Consider the following 19,126-nt stretch of genomic DNA (forward strand, 5'->3'; position numbering starts at 1 on the left):
TCTCACATTCGTTACTCGCTCTCGACAATTTTATAGAGATTTTCAAAGGACTGGCAATCCTGAATCACTTCGTCATTATCAGCAACTTCAGCGGATGGTCAAAAACTACATATGTGCTTACAAACTACGCTGTTGGGTTAAAACATGTAATTCTCTCTCTGATGTCAATCATCCGACGAAGTATTGGAAACGTTTTAACGCTCTTTGTGAAAAGTACACCAAAGCAACTTACCCACTATTACAAGGGGAATCTCGCATTCAAACAGATACAGACAAAGCCAACGCTTTCGCTGATTTTCTTCAAACAATAGTCACACCTAACGGATCTCCTCCTACTTATCACCATCCAGCAGACACAGTCAATACTTCATCTCCTTCTTTACAGCCTCATCCACACCATACTCTTCCACTTAATCAACCTTTGACAGAACCAATTACAGTTCAGGACATCATCACTGTTGTTCGAAATAAACGTAATAGTGCACCAGGATTCGATAATATCACTTATCAACATATCAAAGAAAGTCCGCTCCAATTGCTTACTCTGCTTGCCAGCATCTTTACCTTCATTCTTCGAACAGGCTATTTTCCTATCCAGTCGAAGACTTCAAAGACGTTAATGTTTCCAAAACCTCACAAACCACCTGAAAGCGTATCATCGTATCGCCCAATACAATTAACGTCTACCTTCAGTAAAATCTTAGAACGCATTTTTGTCCGACGTCTACACACATACATCGACAGACGCCACCTTCTTCCCATCCATCAAGCAGGATTTAGACCAGGCTATTCTATCATCGACCAACTGCTTCGCTTATCCACTATGGTCACACATCATTATAATTCCGTCACGCCATCATGCCTTGTACTGTTTTATATAGAGAAAGCGTTCGACAAAGTTTGGCACTTAGCACTTATCTATAAATTAATAAGGCACCGTTTTCCACTCACATATATCCGTCTGATTTACAACTTTTTAGTGGGTCGCCTTTCCTATGTTTCTATTAACAACTGCCTATCACACCCTATTTTTCTACTATCCGGAGTTCCTCAAGGATCGGCTTTATCGCCACTTCTATACATTCTCTACGCTGCTGATATGCCTCCACTACCAGATAAAGTCCATCTTTTTCAGTATGCCGATGACACTGCATTCCTTGCTTTGGGATCGACTATCCAATCAATAAACAAATCTTTGCAAACAGCTATTAACGATTTCCTCCGCTGGTGTGATAAATGGCAACTTACAATTAATGCCACAAAAACCCAGGCGATTGTATTCATTCCCTCTAAGAAAACCTCACGAGTTCGTCGAAATCCCAACCGCCTCACACTTCATGTCAACCATACACCGATACAGGCACGCTCAACAGTGACCTACCTGGGCATTACATTCGATCGACATCTAACATGGAAACCTCATCTTCAAACAATCACCGCCAAGGCTTACAATAGACTAAATCTCCTAAAGAGGTTAACCGGAACAACATGGGGCTTCAAACCTACTACAGTATTAAATACCTACAAAGCTTTTCTACGACCGACTCTAACATACGGTCACACTGCTTGGATAGCTGCTGCACGCTCCTTCTACGAAAAGCTCTTAATTTTAGAAAGACATGCACTACGTATTGCATTTCGAATTAAGTTACCTAGCCCAACAGCAGAGTTATACAACCGCATTGAGTTTCCATCTCTACAGTTTCATCTCGAAAAGTTACGTCTCACCTACATACACAATCGTTATGAAGCACACCATCCTCTACTTCTGACTACTATGCATCATATGGCACTCCACCCAGCAGCATTTCGATATTTCCATCCACCGCTCTCACTCCTGTATACTCTGTACTGCTACACACTACCTCCTGATGCACTAGACCTGGAGTTACTTGCTGACTATCAAATTCATGACCATCTTCCGCTCATCTTTCCATCCTATGTTGCACAATAAATCCATCCACAACTGCCACCCTTTCCCTACCTGATGTTAAAGCCCGCAAAGGTCATTAAGTCTTTGATAGTTATAATAAGCTATAATACATAACTCTGAGACCCTCACAAAGTCACACACAGCTACTATTTCCATACTTCAGTTCCCTAAGAGAGGGCATAACCCTCTAACAGGGTTCTAGCCGGACGGGCTAGTCACTTAAAAAAACAACAATAAACACACAGATTAGTTTGCTGGCGCCCGGGGCAACTGCCTGGTTGCAGCATCTTATTCTGGTCTTATGTGCCTTACTTTATTAAAATGATGAAGTTAGCACTCTTTGATGCAAAAAGAGGAAATATGTTTTTCTTTCCCTAGTATCAGTGTTAGCACAGACATTTCAATCGGGACTTCTTACAGCAAAGGAAGTATACGTGGCCTTTATCTTTCTTTTGTTTGTTTACCTTCACTAGGTTTTAGAATTTGACGTGAATTCAAGTACACAAACACTTTACACCCACACGAATGGTCAAAACTCAGCGGTAGAACATCGGCTTAAGATTCGGAAGATGGTGTGATCGATCCCTCGTGGATAAATATTTCAACTGATGTGATTACCAAGATTCTTCCTCGATATGTCACTAGGGAAATTTTTATCGCCCTATGGCCCCATTTTATGGCCCTTCATTTCTGTCCTCTGAGCCTCGGTTGTTTCAAAGCCTTAAAACCAATTCAAATGTAAATGAAATAACTTAACGCTACTATCCTGTAGTAAATTAATATTTTTAGTTTTGAGATTAGATTTGAAGGAGGGGCATTAATTAGTATATCCTGTTGAAAATTCTGTCACCACTGAGTTACTGTTCTGCATAATTCCTAGCATTTAATTTTCTCAGAAATGCTTAATGCTTAATTTTCTCAGAAATGCATATTTAGACGGAGAACTAATATAAATCTGTGATAAAAATGCATTTTCACTGACTGAACTTACTGAATGGAATATCTGTGGACCAGTCCCACGAACTCCTATATATATATATATATATATATATATATATATATATATCTGATTACTGAACATCAGATAACAGGATGCTACAACCTGGTCATCTGAGTAACTACCACTTTTACACAAAATAGCATTACTGCCGCGGCCAAGTTGTATCATCTCGGGATCTTACCTGATGGTTAGTAATTAGGAGATTGGAGCACTGACTGTGTGATAAACTTCGGAATTTCTCTAGTAGTAGTAGTTTTGGGATTAAGCTACAGTTAAAATCGTTTAAAAGAAAATACTTCTGAACGATTTATTTATAAAGAATCACCGATTTTTGTCAATATCATTTCTCCAGGCTTTAGTTAGTAGTATAGGTCCACCAAGCGCTGACACTGTTTTCCTTGGAGATCGCTTGTTAACATCGCAGCAGAAGATTTCTACAGAGTTGCCAACGGTGAAGAGCGTTAGGAAACTAGACGTACTAGAGACAAGACCAGAAGGTAGCCGAAAAGTAGAACCAGTACCAGTAGCAAATAATAGATGTTGGTAGTATTCAGTATTTTAATTTTCTGTCACCATAATCGATAGAAATTAATTACTTAGTGTACGACAGTAGCGAAGCTAGAATTTTTTTCAGGGGGGGCCATTGAAGGGCCCAAGAAAATTTTGAGGGGGCCATCTCCAATGAATGAAAAATTTTATTCACACACACAGATAATATATATATATATATATATATATATATATATATATATATATATATATATATATATATATATATATATATAAAGGGCACAAAATTTCGAAGTCAGACGAACTCTCTAATCCGAAAATGAGGGTCGCCAGTATCTCTCAAATTATGAGAGGTCTCCGATCCCCGGCCTTTGATTTGACAAAGAAAGATATTACATCAGGGCATAAACACCATTCTAAAGATTTCACATTCCATGTATTCTTTCACTCAGTGACAATTATGCATTTTCGTGCAAAACAGAAACTGAACAGCCCTGTGAGTTTAAGCAGAAACCATTCCTACTGAACACTGGTCGCCAGCTCTAAATTTCCAGTCGCCAATGGCGAGATGACGTCCGGAAATTTTGCGCCCTGATATATATATAAACAGGAGCGGATCCAGAATATGATCAAGGGAGGGGTTGAACCATAGTTTGCCGTTTTATCCAGTGTAAAACAGGATTGAAGCCCATTTTATCTAGTGTATATCTCAGCGTCAAGGGGGGGGGCTATAGCCCCTATAGCCCCCTTGGATCCGCCACTGTATATATATATATATATATATATATATATGTGTGTGTGTGTGTGTGTGTGTTTTTCAAGGTGAATGTTTTAGTCTTTGTTGCTGATAATTTTACTCTTTTACAGTGAAAACGTTAGAATTTACTACCCCAAAGAACTAGGATACATTAATTCAATTGATTTCTAATACAAGTAAGTAGTTATTTAATCACGGCGTTTAAAATATGTGTGGCTTGTTAATTTAAGTGCAAGTAGAGAAAATAACAGGAAACGAAAATCACTTATAGTTCATGCCTCTACTTAAAAGAGGATCTTTCTATTCTTATGGGCAGCAGCAAACTTTTCAACAACTTCTTCAAGATCTAACGACTTAGCAATTTTCTTCTCAATATAAAGTAATCCTAAGTTTTTCAACCTATCATCAGTCATTGAATTGCCTATATGTCTTTAATGTTTTCAAACATAAGAATGGCCTTTCACATGTAGCACTAGAAAGTGGTATAGTCACAGAGTTGATATCTAGCTTGTAGGTTTCTAGGAATGGGGTTTTGTAGACACAAAAAAGATCAATGAAATTCATCAAGAAGTTAACTTTGGAACGATTTTGAGTTTATACATACAACTTAATTGTGTTTGGGAGGATTTTGAGTTCACTTTGAATATTTACAGATCACTTCCATAATTCTGGGTCATAGGCTCGACAATGTTGTAATTTAGAAAGTTTTCACTTTTGGATGGAGAGTGGTGATTGCTCTAATGATTTTACTCATGATCCAAAGTGTTTTTCCGTCTCAATGATTGCTTTATCAATAGTAGGCAGGAAAATGTTTCTTAGTATATTATCTATAGAAAATTCGTTGTCTGCTTCCAATGAAGGAAAAGATTCATCCAAAATGAATTTGTGATATTTCGAAGGCGAATGTCTAGTTCGTTTCCATGATAAACTCCTATATTCTATCTATATTCTCCTATATTCCGGCTCTGGAATTTCAAGACTATTTTCTTGGCATACAAGGGCGCCCATGTTGTGGTTTCCAAGGGGGCAAGTATAAGCGACATTTCAAATGTAGTTCAAATTTTGCGGTAACTATTCTAAAATATCTATTGGGTTTTCGATCTTTCGAAGCACAATTTCCTCTAAAAGGGCGGGCGAGCGCCCCACCTTGCCCCCCCTGATGGGCGCCCTTGTTGGCATATCTCTTTGGCATATCTAACATTCTTGATAAATTTGTTCGAATGTTCATCGTTGGGAGTCATATTCTCCAGATCACATCTTCGACAGCGTTTGAACTAATGTATCTACAAGAATCAAACCATCCGACATGTCTGTATCTACTTGAGATTAGGCGAAACTGAAAGTTATAGCATGGCAGCAGTAATCTTAAATTTTATCAGCCCGAAAACATTCCCTTTTGTACAGATCACACTAATTTGCCGGATGGAATGATGGAAGTAAATAAATATCACAAGTTTCAGATTTGGTTTAATACCGCATAATAATATAAATAGTTGTTTGGTAGATAAATTGTAATAAGTGATGGACAAGCACAAATTTCGCACAGAAACAGGAAATGAACTTCATCAGGACACTGATTTGCTGTCCAGGCCCACTTTAAATATTAAGTCTTGCTCTTGAAGTTTAAGTTTCACTTTAAAGTAAATTGCCAATAATTATCATGTATTTTTAATATTACAGAAAAATGTCTCGATTCCACATTCTAAAGATATGGTAGCCTAATCAGTGACGAAACTAGACATTTAGTGCCCACGGAAAATTTTACGATTAGCACCCACTTCATCTACATCTACACCAATAAATACAAATTAGTTTGCTGGCACCCGGGGCAACTGGCCCGGTTGCAGCATGTTGCTTTGATCTGGTAGTATTTAATTATTTTGGTTACTTTTACCCTTGAGCTCTAAAACTGAGTAATGACTTTCCTTACTTCATTAAAATGATGAAGTGAACGCGGTGTCTCAGTGGTAGAGCGTTCACCTCTGGTGCTTGGAATCTCGGGTTCGATCCCAGCCCCCGCCAAGTGAATGGGTTTCCTCGGGGCTCTCCCGTTTCCTCCCACTTTCTTCATTACACCGTTTCCTTCATTACTCATCATTACCGTCTGCTTTAGCCTAGCCGGCATAACCGTGGGACGTAAAACTCGAAAATTTCATTTCATTTTTTGCTCTTTAAAGCAAAAAGAGGAATTTTTTTTTCCTAATATCGAAAAATGTTATACATTTCAATCGGGTCTCATTACTTACATTTCCATCGGGATATTTCAATGGGTATTCACTGACTGAACTTACTGAATGGAATATATGTGAACCAGTCCCACAAGCTCCTGATATATCTCTGATTACTAAACATCAGATAACGGAATGATACAGCCTGGTCTCGGGAGTAACTACCACTTTTATACAAAATAGCATTACTGCCACGAGCAAGTTCTATCATCTCGGTATGTTACCTGGTGGTTAGTACTCAGGAGATTGTAGCACTGGCTCTATGATAAACTTCTGAATTTATCTAGTAGCAGCAGTTTTGAGATTAAGCTACACTTAAAATCGTTTAAAAGAAAATATTTCTGAACGACTTATTTATAAAGAATCGCCGATTTTTGTCAATATCATTTTCCCAGGCTTAAGTTAGTAGTATAGGTCCACCAAGCATTGACTTCGTTTTCCTTGGAGATCGCTAATATCGCTTGTTACAATCGCAGCGGAAGGTTTCTACAGAGTTGCCAACGGCCAAGAGCGTTAGAAACTAGACGTACTAAAGACAATACCAGAAGGTAGTCGAGAAGGAGAACCAGTGCAGTAGCACATAGTACGTATATGTTGGTAGTATTCGGTATCTTAATTTTCTTGAACGACTGGGATATGAACAACAGAGAGAATGGCAGAAATAATAAAAACTTTTGCTCTCTTCTTTTACTGTATATTAAACAAGACGGCTCGATATTAATATTATTAGCTAATAATAATAATGATACCACATTATTTAATGGATGCTATGCATTTGTTCTATGTCGCCATAATCAATGGAAATTAATTAGTTAGTGTACGAAGGCTTCTTTCGTCCAACACGAATGTAATGTTCTACTGCAGTGCATGCTATTTGTAAGTAAGCATCTCTTATTTTAGTATGACTTTCAACATCGCAGTGAATGAGAATGCCGACTGATTTTGCTTTTTATTTTTTGGAATCTTTGTCGAAAACAAAGAAGATAACCAGATAAGGAACAGAGGTTAAAAGGAACGTTCAGATGGTGAGATCAATGCATGCACCTTACAGATTTCGATGAATTAGATATTGCTGTACTACAAACAAAAACGAGCCTGGAGATTTTTGCTCGGAACGCAGACTATTGCGACATACAGTATTGTGCAATTGGTAATTCAGTTATCGAGAGATGTTTCGGTAGTTGGTCCACTTGTGGCCAATATCAACCGTTTGTCGATCTATAGCAGTATCATTCTGTGTGGAGGGGCCACTAGGGAAGGCCAAGATTTTTAGTAAGGGTGCCTAGCCCCCCAGGTCCTCCCTTGGCTCCGCCACTGTGTGTGATATACAATTCTCTAGGAAAATGGTATATTAAAATGAGCATATGTAATTCAAATAAATTCGTAATAATTACAGTAAATTTTAAATATATTTTATAATAGGAGAGAATTGATCCTGACTGTCTTAGTTCATTATTTTCGTTGCAGAAGTAATTTCAGCTTAAATAACGAAGGTCTAATTAAGGATATTTTAAGATACCTTTATAATACAGTATATGCCTATATGGAAATTCTTAAGACTGAAATGTACAATATTCAAAACGTATTTCCCGTAAGCTGTACCTACAACATAACTGAATTTTGTGAAAAGACACAGAGTTGGGATGGGTGAGACCGATGCCTCTGTTAAGGTTTTTTGTACTTAAAACAGTTCTTAAATCGCAGTGTTATGTTATTGATACAATACGTCTATTATATAAAAATGACAAGAATCTTATAATCACGCCAAGGGAAAACAGTTGAACTGTTTAAAATTAATTTTTTTGATATAGTTATTAAGACCTACTTCGAATTCAGTTTTTATCATGTTACTTTGATTTGATTCAGGTCCGAACCACGGGGGGCACGGGGGCCGGGCCACTTCTAAATTTTTACTGTATCTCTTAAAATTTTAACGATAGGCTTGCAAATGATCTATAATATGGTGATGAACTATAATATGGTTGGATCGCCCTCCCTAACATCCACCGGGCCCCCCTACATTTTTGGCCTGGCTACTGGCCTGATTTGATTTGGTTTTGAGTTTAGCGTCCTTTTCAGTAGCGAGGCACTGTAGCTCAGTGGTAAAGCGCTTACCTCTGGTGGCTGGGGTCCCTGGTTAGATCCACAGCCAAGTAAGTTCGTGGTGGACATCATGTTCGTGGGTTTTCTCAAGTACTCAGTTTCCTTCCACTTTCTCATTCCACCAATTCTTCCATCATCATTCAGTTGCTTTAATCATCGTCTTCCTTAGCCTACAGGGCTTAATCGTTTGCCATTAAACTAAAAATATTTCATTTTATTTCAGCAGCGAGACTAGATGAGACGTGGACCTACTGATTAATGTGGGACCCGAACCACATGAGCTCCCGGGAATCGAACGCCGGATCTCCCACGCCAAAGGCGTGTACGCTAACCGCATAGCCACGGGAGAACTCGTTACTTTGATTAAAATGTGTGTATTCTAAGGAGGATGTGGTGGCCAACATTTTTAGGAAAAATTTAGTTTCTCATGATGTTGTAATAAAATTATAATATTTTTGGCATTGAATTTAAAGTTGTAACACTTTTGCAGTAATTCTAAAAATAGTATTGCTATAGCATTGAGTCTAAAGTTGTAATAGTTTGCATTGCGTATTTTGATTCGTTTAGGCTGTAATTTGCATATAGCTTTTTTCCATTTGTGATGTATTTTCACACTTATTAATAATAATTTTATTTAGTCTAATTTGCATGTGTGTTTTGCATCTGAATTGCATTTTTGTGTGTTACATCTGTTAATTGTAATTCCTGTGATTTTTTAGTTAAATTTATTAATAGCAGTATGCTTGTAATCTAAAATTGGAGTTATACCTTTTAAATTCATTTTATGTTATGCATTTAGTCTGATAATACTTTTTTTTTTTTTTTTTTTTTTTTACTTCTCCCTCGACCAGTTGTAAACACATTGTCACTGAGTCGTTCAAACGAATCGATTCCTTTTAGTGAGCGAACTATTGAGTGGCGATCCCAGAGGGTGCCAGTAGTTTGCCCATCACTAGTTAAAACTACACATTTTACTTTTATCATAAATAAGGCACAAATAATTGTGCTCTTCCAAAAAAAAACCTGATCCCCGACCACGAGGTCGGCATGTAATTGATGTCATGTGTTGGTCGCCGATTTTGTGTACGTTCATATAAACAATATTTTTAAAAACTTTTAGAGCAGCTGAAAATAAATACAACACTTCTACAACATTGGAAATCTATCTTAAGTTTCCTGTTAAAATTTAGATAAATTTATAATTCTTTATTACACTTTTTATTATTATTGCAAATAAAGTTCTCTTGAATTCACACTTTTGGCATTTAAACAACATTTCTGCGTGCTGCCACCTAGCGAGCATTTTTTAAATAAGGTTCAGGAAAGAATATCTCGTTTCGTAATTAATAGGTATAAAATTTTCACTCAAAAGCATTTAAAACAGTAATTTATTTGTTTGTTTGTTTAGAAACACAAGGAATGTTTTAATGGTTCTGACAGAATCTGGAAATGTAAATAGGTACGCAAATTGCACAGGCGGAAATGTGGCTGCAGATTGAGATTAGGAACCTTTATTGGATTCTCGTATTGGCGCGTAGGGTAAATGTGCCAGTAGTCGACCATTTAAGGAGATTTTCAACTTTGTTAAAGTATAAAAAAATCATTTTTTACTAATAACTTTTACTTCATATGTCATTAGAAAGAACAGTGTTTAAATTTTACGTTTGTGTAACTCGCATAGGAAGTATTTTATAAATAATTACACAGGAAAAGGAAAATACCAGAAACCTTGAAAAAAACAGTAGTCGGCCCATGAAAACCAAAGGTCAGCCATTACTTTAACCAGTACTCAGCCACACTATAGAATTGACTTTTTAAATGGAATTTTAGAGATCAATTCTTCAGTAGCAAATTAAGGGACAAATATATTGCACTCAGAGTTCCTACAAAGAAAAACTACGTGGAAAACAGGCCCGCAACTAGAGGGAGCTAGGGGGCCTGGCCCTCCTAAACTTTTCGTGGCCCCTCCAGACCTCAACACAAAAAACACAATTTAGATATGTGTAAGAGATTTTTAATGACTTGCCCCCCCCTAACATATCTATGGCCCCCCCAAACCTCTGTGGCTAGAAGCAGGCCTGGTGGAAAATATATTGCGATACAGGAAAAAAGACTTCTTGTATGATATTTACCATAAACTAAGAAAAATGTGCCTCGGCCTAGACTAGCCTATTTAAAACTAATATAGGCCTATAGGCCTATTTACATTTACATTTATATTTACACTAGCAGCGTTCACCCCGCTTCGCTGCGGTCACCCTGGAACGCAATAAACTTTGTTACTTAGATAATTTTTACTTTTTCGCTTTCAAGTGATATGATAAAAACCATAGAAGAATGTTAACATTATATCGCCTGTCATTTATGTTAACCCGCCGAGTGACACGGTCATGTGGGTTGCATATAAATACGGTTAGATTTAGCTATGATGAGCTAACAAAGGATTTGTACGTTATGGACACTTGAATGGTCAATTATCTCAAGACACTGGTAATTAAAAATTAAAGTGATATGATAAAAACCATCTAGGGTCCAAATCCTAATAACCCCCCAAAAATAAAAGAAATTGGTTCAGCCGTATTAGCGTGATGAGGTAACAAAGGATTTGTGCGTTCTCTTTTATATATATAGATTGATATTTATATTTAGCTATGGCATTAACCCTTTAATATGAAGTTCATTAAGCACATTCAGGACACATAAGCACTTGTTTAGCAGGTTCCTCGTACGATAATTCACTGAGGCACGTGCATTGTAAGTGGTACCAGTGATCACAAAAGTGACACCCAATATATTTAAGTGTATCGTTCTCAATATCACTTATGAATTCTTTTTCAGGCCTTAGACGGCATTTCAACAACTTCTTGCGTCTCGTCTTTTTAACTACTAGTGCTACTTGGCTTGACAGTCCTTTTCTTTTTGTTTGACTTAAATTTTTTCCTTTCTTTTGTATTCTCTCCCTTTTTCATTTTAGACGTTCCTCTTCTAGTTTTCTTTTCGTTTAATTCTTTACCATCTGATAATTTCTCCATGCTTGGGAGGATACTGCACTTTGAACTTTTTCTCTGGGCACATGTTTGGTAGTTTTGTTTTTGATTAGAGCTAGCCAGAAAAGATGCTAATCAAAGCCAGATGATATGGATGTATTTTACGAAGGTTTTCTTTGAATTTCTTCTGAGATCATATGGAGTTATTTCTGGCTCTACTGACTGTAGAAACAGAAGCAGACCTTTCACCTTGCGTCGCTTCAGTACAAGATGCCATAACGGATATGTTGTTTACCTGGTTTGAGTCAGACGTAACGTCTATTTCTGATATCGAAGATATATTTGTAGGCTCTAGACGGCCAATTGCTAAAATTTGGTATGTTCCAGGACTGAGATATCGAACATTTCACTAGCAAGTATCTACTGATAGCAGATCGATCCTCTTCGGACAGAACAATAGCCTTATATGTGATCATTAGTGTAGAATAAAAAGACTCTTTGGATAGAGTATCCTCAACGCACCTGATTGCAAAAACATCTGACACTGAGTCTATTCCAGTAGATGTCTTTGGACTGGTTGAAATAAACGCTAAATCACGCGTTCTTAAACTGTTAGACATATTTTCCTCACGCTCACAGTGAGTTAGAATGTAAATATTTATGATTATTCTGTATTGTTTCGGCAATCGGGCAACTCTAGGAACAGAGCAGATAAGAACAGATAATAATAATAATAATAATAATAATAATAATAATAATAATAATAATAATAATAATAATAATAATAATAATAATAATAATAATAATAATAATAATAATAATAATGATAGTTGAAGAGCAATTGCAGCCTTGGAATTAAAAACGTGCAGAAACGCGACATTGTGCGGAGTAATTTAAAAAAAATAAATCAATTAGATATTGATAACCCTTACTTCCTCATAGCTACCTTAGATTAAAAGACTAAGCTATGATCAGGGTCAAGGGCGTCGATCTTGCTAGGACCGGGGGGCCCGGGCCCCCAAAGCTTATGTGGGCCCCCTATTGTATTTATGAATATACAATATTTGGCATAATTTGAATGCAATTTGTCTTAAAATCCTAATCATCCGCATTAGAATGACCCCCAAATTTACAGGGAAATCGGCGCCCTTGATTAGGGTAAAATAAATACTCATTACCTGTCCTTTTTAAATTTTAGAGAAATAATTCAGACCAGCCATCAATCCTTAACCTTTTTTCCCTCAGTTCTAGAAAAATACAAGAATTGAAATGGTTACAATACCAGACTGATATTAAAGTACGGTACAAAAATAAACGACCAACATCGTCATAAGTTTCAATGGCATTTTCGATCGTTTAATTTTGTCCCGTACTTTATAACTGTATTATACTTGTATGATGGAATTAGTGACATCATAACAGTTACTTTCTCATTAAATCCTTAGAAAAGTCTTCTACGTATTAGTTAAGTGTCTTAGTTGTATGTCATGTGTCATTTAAATTGAATGAATGATAAGTGGATGACTACTGGAGTATATGTATCCAGTAGTCGTCCGTTGAAAGTAATGGGGGGCTGACCATTGGAAATTGAAGTGAAGAGTCATTTCCAGTAGTCAGCCCCTAATGGCTGACTACCGGAAAACGTTATCAAAAATGCAACTTGTAGTCAGCCTCCCTTATTTCTACGCAATATCTTGTTTTGTATCATAAACCACGAATTTTTAATAAGCTACGATACATTCATGCATAGAAGAAAGCAATAACTCGTACTATTTTACAATAATATAATTTTAACTTAACTTTGAAGTAAAGCTTCTTCCTTATTTTTTTTATTAACAAAATGCGCACTTTGCTCACTTGCATCAGCAGATCTCAAATGATAATTTTTCTTTTCTGCCACGAGGAGTCACACCAGGCCAGAACAAATGAGGTTGAATACTGGAGCTCTGATTTAAGTTGTAGTTGATTATTTGTTTGATAACAAGCTACTGTATGTTTATTTAATATGCTTTTTACTGAAAAATGGCTGACTACTGGAGACGGCTGACTTTAGGCACACTTACCCTATACCCAGGTATTCATATCTCATAACTTCAATGTACACTTCTGTTCAGAACAACTAGAAATCCTTTCAGAGACTAAGTCCAAGAAAGTGAGCCTACATGCATCACAATTCACACAGATCTGTTCAGATGGAATTGCATTTTCCTTCCGTTCTTTATACAGGGTGTTTCAAAACAACACCGACAACGTTTGGGAGGTGATTCCTGACACCAAAATAAGATGAAAAGTATAGACCAACTTGGGTGCACAAATGCTTCCTTTCGGAGTAATAGGCAGCCGAAAACATGAAAAATGAACTTTAAAAGGTCCATAGCTCCAATAGTATATGGAACCTACCATAGTCGAGTCAAGGCTTTATTTAGGAACTACAAAGTGGCGAATCCAAATATCCATGTTTCAGAATCCTAAGGTACTTCCGCAAAGATTTTTACAGATGTAGTTGATTAGTACTTCAAATTATATGCCCGTAGCCGAACTGCCTCCATAAAAATTGTTGCGTGAGTGCCTTAGGATATTAAATTTGTATTTTTGGATAGCGCACCTATTAGTTCCTAAGTGAAGTTTTGACTCGATTAGGGCATTGGAGCTATGGACCTCTAAAGTTCTTTTTTTTATACATATTTACGGCAACCTATAACTAAGAAAGAAAGCTTTTGTGCACCCAGGCTAGTCTATACCTTTAGTGTTATCTTGTGTGAGGAATCACCTCCCAAACGTTGTCGGTGTTGTTTTGAAGCACCCTGTACAGATACCATCTGCAAGCCGTACATGTGCCGACGGTAGCTGAGCGTGGTGAGGCACTGAATCTTTGTAAAGAAATTATAAAACTTGAAGATCGAGAGTTCGAAACTCAGTATCAGATATTTTTTAAACATGAAGATATGATGAAATAATTAGAAGTGTAATATTTCTTACACATGTAAATTTCAAATTTAATGCTTTGAGGTTGAAAATTGGTAATTATTACTTATAATGTTCCTTTTTTTCTCAGTTTCAAATGAAATACTTATGAAGATTTCTGGTAGAATACAAATGAAGATTTGTGAGTATACAATTTCTAGAGCGGGGCTTCCCAGCAGAGTTGGCGTGGGTCAATGAAAACTTGACCCACGACCCACTGACCCACCACCCATCGTGACCCATGACCCACCACCCATCATGACCCACTCTTACCCACGACCCACCATGACCCACCACCCACCGTGACCCACCATGACCCACCACCCACGGTGACCCACCACCTACCATGAACCACTTTCATCCACTTTGACCTACCTGACACACCAAAATTAATCGTCATCAACTCTGAACACGATCCACGGCATCTTCTGAACTGACTAAAGAGTTTACACTTGTATGAAATTGTCACTAATCGGAGTTTGAATTTCTAGTCAATCGCTCAAGCACCACTCCATTACAATAACGGTGGATCTGACCTTTACGATATAAAATGGTAAAGTGTTTGTCAGTGAGGAAATTGAAACAGTTCGAGGTGGGGGGAAATTAGTGTGTGCCTAAAATATACTTGTATTAAGAGAGTATTCTTGCAAGCGTTAATTTCTGAAAGCATTCCACAAGAAACTTCTATTCGCAGGAAAATACCCCTTTACAATATGGAAAAGGTTATGGTTTCTCAGTTCACAGTATTTTCCTCACAAAAGACATAAAAAATCAGTTGTTCATAGGGTATAAAGGTGCTCGGGTACCCTATGTGAGAGCATTTCCATAAAGTATGCTCATAATTGTAATGTGTGTAATCACTAAAACACCACGTTAAATTTAAGTTACAAATATGCATAATTGCAATTATTATGAATATTTATTCAAAGTAGTTTACCTAAAGCAAAGAAGAGACTTACTAAAAGTTAGTTACAAAGTTGAATAACACAAATAAGCCATTAGTAATACAAGTATACATTTTCCGTAACTCGTAATTTTCCAGTTTAAAACAAATCTGAAATCGGATTTATTTCCTGTTGGTAACTTTTTGGCGGTAAATCATCCGTAGTGGAATGATGTCCATCATTCAGCCAAGAAATAACTAGCTCATCTACTTTGAGCATGTCTAGCGGTGGGCCATTAACACTGATGAACAACTAGTTAGACAATGTTTGAGCACTTAGTCTATTCCTAATATCAGTCATCTGTAAATTCATATCGGAAATCCCCGTTCGCACTCTGTTATGGAAATTGGTAATACTTTTATCCGACGTAAAAATTTCTGCAAATCCTCATCGACAATCTACTTGTTAGACTTAAGTCGGATAACGATTTCTCTTGGTCAGGTTTGAAATACTCAGCAAGAAGTATCATCTCTCTATCACCATACAACATCTTTTCCATATCTATCATGTCAGTTGGCAATGTCGACTCATGGAGAACAGAAACTTCATCTACCACGCCTTTGATAGGGAATCTTGTGAATAAATTATCAATTAAAGCCTGATAAACTCATGATTTCTTATTTGTTTATAAATTTAATTTTTGTAATTACACATGAAGGTTTGATACCATTACCAAGTTCCCTCCCCCATCTAGAAAGCGAAAGGGAACGAGGTTCCTGGAAAGTGTTCAGAGGTGAATGGGAATTTCCCTCCTTCTTCAACTTTAATTACCACACTGCTGTTTGCCATGTGCCAAATTACGATGAATTTCAATTAAATTACATAGTATAATTATTTCCTTGTTGAATTATCAATACTTTTCAGTGGAAAAAAGGATGTAATGTCGAAGTTCCAAATCAAAATAAGTAGACCATCATAAACGGAAAAAAGTGTAAAATTTTCCATACAATTATGCGTACAATCCAAACTTAAAATTTCCGTGTAATTAAGCTTACAGTACAAATTTTATGTCTATTTTTCTCACAACTTTATGGGTTGATTGCCCTGTGCTGTAAGCGCTCCATATTATAAACATAAGCTTCAGCAATTATCATAGCAGAAAGCAATGGGTATATGAAGCCAAGCACCGTATTTTTTGTTTCTGATTTTTTTTCTTAAATAACATCGATCGTTTTCGATCATTTTTTCAAACCAACTCACTACCAATTTTCCATATATAGAAAGTGCCTCCCCCCACACACACATAAAGGAGAATTTTTAAAAGTGCTAAGACACATTCTGTTTATTTTCAATAAAGAGTTAATAAACTGAATTTCAGCTCCGTAAGTTTAACGGCTTGCGAGATACTCATTTATTTTTTCGCAAAAATTCGGATACTCACTACCTCCTTAGGATATTATGCATTATAATAAAAGCAATATAATATCCCAATTTGGATTAAGGCTTAACTATATACCAAAAGTAATTTCATTTGACTTTGCAATTTGACCGTGATGATCAGGCACACATAGTTACATTCAATTTTTTATATAATAATTTATATATTACAGTGATTCAAAAATGTAGTTTATCCAGTAGTTAGCTCTAAAAACTCACAGGTCTCGAAAGCCAAGTAGTAGTATAAGTCATATTGCTATTATTACTATTAAAAATATCAATATCCAAAAGTGCCTGATGTTCTTTTTTCACTTAGATATACTCACCTCAGGTAAGTAGACAGAAACAAGTGGAAAAGGAAGGGAAATGAAGGTCTTGAAAGTTAAACGGAGACAAATTTATCAGTCTTCAGAAGACACTGTCTACAATGCAGTGAGCAGAGAGGGTCGGTAGATCATACTGAGTCGGTGGGTCGCAGTGGGTCATGGTGGGTGGTGGGTCGCAGTGGGTCACGGTGGGTGGTGGGTCACAGTGGGTCACATGCTGTTGACCCACGACCCACTGACCCACTCAAAAACTTGACCCACTTGACCCACTGACCCACTCCATCTCTGCAACCTAGGGGTCGCGAAGGTAAGCGAAAGAGATAAATATAATTACAATCTAATACGGGAAAATACTTTTAAATATTATTTTCAATTTTGTTCTATAGGCATACTTTTATTTTTATACATACTCTTAAGAACAAGAAAAATACTGTAGGTCTAGAAACAATTTTAACAAGTGCAGAATTGTTTAAATATCAATTTAAATGAAAGAGGTACGATATGAAACTAATGAGAATTGCATATGGAAATTACCAGAAAAATACAAATGCAACAAAACCTGTATATTGAAATACTATTAAAATTGAAAACACTAATTCGTAATAGCTGTGTTGCATTTGTTGGTAATTCAACATTGGACAAATTATTCTGACGGTAAAAAAAAAAAAAAAAAAAAAAAAAAAAAAAAAAAAAAAAGATTGATTTTGTTTAGGATTGCTTTGGAAAAATGGATTGCTTTGTTATTCTTTTCAGAATTGTACACGTATGTGTGAGTGAATAGTCTTTTTTTTTTCAGCTAGCTGGCCACAATGAAGGTATAGTTTTGGTGTGGGGTTTTATTTGTTTCCTAAATTTTAAATGTAAGCAGGTTGTTTTTAACAGTTTTTGGTGACACTGAACACGTACTCAACAATGTACCAAATTCACACAATATGAGAAAACTCAAAGTGGCAGCCTCTCGAAAATAAAAGTACTCAAGAACTTTTTAAACAACTGTCCAAGTTTTTTTTATAACAAAAATTAGAAATCATTGTATTTTTTATCATATAACAGAAAATTAAGGAAGTTATGAAATTTTAAAATTTTCAAACAGTCTCCATTTTGAAACAGTATGACGGATCGGATTCGATATTTGCAATATGGATGAACTGACCAAATTTAGTTTTATTCCATTCGTTTTTACAGAAGTTACTGTGTCCACTATATACAAGAAATGAATTCTATTATTATAGAAATACTGTAGATGGATATCTTGAGATCTCCTCAATAGGTATATTAAAAATCCTACACTAGCTTATAACAAACTAGAAATTATAAAGGGGTCGCTGGCAAGAGGATGTGATGAAACGGGGGTCGTGATAAGAATAGGTTGCGAACCACTGCTCTAGAGTAATCAGTGACAGTTGGATGGGTGTGAAATTAGACTGACATAAATGCAAATAAGCATGTAATGGGAAATTTATACCCTAAACTAATTTTATATCTGATGAAATACATTTCTATTGCTAATATATTTAGACACCAATTAATCATACTGAAAAATTAATATATATATATATATATATATATATATATATATATATTAATTTTTCAGTATATATTTTATATAAGATATATATATATTAGATAATGCACACTCACTGCAATAACGATATCTTTATTTTCTTTCCTATCACGAATGTAGATATCCACCACTTACTCTAAAACGAAGAGTTTGTTAGCAGATTTGTGAAGAATTCCTATATCCTTTACACTTTTTCGTAAATAATCATCCGAAAGGAAGTTTAAAAATATTTGTTAATGTGTTCATGAAAAGAGATACGAAATTTCCACAAAAAACAAACAATAGATTTCTGCTGTGGTGTGATGTGTAAATGAAAAGTTTGAGACAACCGTTAAGAATATAAACTGATCATCTGACATTCAGTTAGTAATTATCAGCTGCCGTCTTTTCGAAAAGAATGGCTGTAAGAAAAAAAATCCCGGGTCTTTTATGT

The sequence above is a fragment of the Thermobia domestica genome, chromosome 7 (genome assembly GCF_964235325.1).
Source record: "Thermobia domestica chromosome 7, izTheDome1.hap1.1, whole genome shotgun sequence".
Lineage (NCBI taxonomy): Eukaryota > Metazoa > Arthropoda > Insecta > Zygentoma > Lepismatidae > Thermobia > Thermobia domestica.